Consider the following 1,418-nt stretch of genomic DNA (forward strand, 5'->3'; position numbering starts at 1 on the left):
GAGAGGAGAGGAGAGGAGAGGAGAGGAGAGGAGAGGAAAGGAGAGATGTGTAAGAGCAAGGGAGTAAGAGGACTGAGAGAAGTAAGAGAGAGAGAGCAAGGAGGAGCCAAACAGCCCCTTTTATGGTATGCTGCTATCTTTTCTGTTGCTAGGTAGCTGGGGAGGAGTTTAGCCTGAAGGTCAGAAGCTTGGGACATTGCCTACATGACTTCTAACCATGCTTCTCTTTTGGGGGGCTGTGGGGTGTGGTAACTTAAGCAGGAGCCAGAGTTCTAGGAGTGTAAGAGAACTCCTTCCATCCCATGTAGGTAAATTATCACCACCAGGTCCCGGGGTTCAATATCTCAGCCAGATTGTCTTTGCGTAGCCCAATGCCTCATAGCTTTGCATCAGCCTCCAACCCCAGGAGGCATTCCTAAGATCCAGATAAAACAACCAAAACCAATAAACGAAATACCCACCAAACATAGGTAAGATCAGATATCAATACCTAGAATTACAATCTTCTCAGTGCCAGATACCTAGGTGACAGCATAAAAACAAAATCCATAACAGCAAGGACAATGTTTCCATTAGAACCTGGATACCCTGCCAGAGCAGGTCCCAGATATTCCAACATAACTAAGCACAGATAAAAGACCTTGAAAGCCATTTTGTGAATATTGTAGAGGTCCTATACAGGAAATAATTAAATCCCTTAAAGAAATCTACAAAAACACAAACAAGCAGAGGAAAGAAATGAATAAATCTGTTCAAGACCTGAAAGTGGAAATAAAACCAATAAAGAAAACCCCCAAAGAGGGAAATCTGTAAATGAAAAGTATAGAAGTGGTACAGGAGCCACAGAGGCAACAGAATACAAGAACTGGGACAGAGAACAGAAGTCTCTGAAGACACCATAAAAGAAAAGAATACATTTTCCAAAGAAAATGTTAAATCTAAATAAATCCTGACATGAAACATTTAGAAAACATGGCATACTATTAAAAGACCAAAAGTAAGAATTATAAGAATGGAGTAAGGTGACAGATGCAAACTTAAAGGCCCTTGTTGCAGGACATTTGATCACACTGTAAACTCTGGGATTGTGTTTCTAATTATGGTGTGATGCAGCCCTTAGCACAAACCCTTATCCCTCTGCCTGTAATACAGACATGCCCTTAGATCACACCTAAAGTACCTAACAACGAAGGTAAATTTAGTTTGTAGAAGGAAGCACTCATGCTTGAATGTGATGTGTAACTGAGTGGCAAGCAAAGTGACAAATCAGAGAAGGATCTGACAGATTAGGATATACCCAATTCTCATGAGAAAAGACAAGAATCAGAAGCTACTTGATGGACAGGGCAGAGAAAAAGAAGAGGCAGTTTTGATGGAGTGGTTTTACAGAAAGAGGTTTCAGAGAGAGAGAGAGAGAG

Source organism: Mus pahari, unplaced genomic scaffold, assembly GCF_900095145.1.
Source record: "Mus pahari unplaced genomic scaffold, PAHARI_EIJ_v1.1 scaffold_12617_1, whole genome shotgun sequence".
In the NCBI taxonomy this organism is placed as follows: Eukaryota; Metazoa; Chordata; class Mammalia; order Rodentia; family Muridae; genus Mus; species Mus pahari.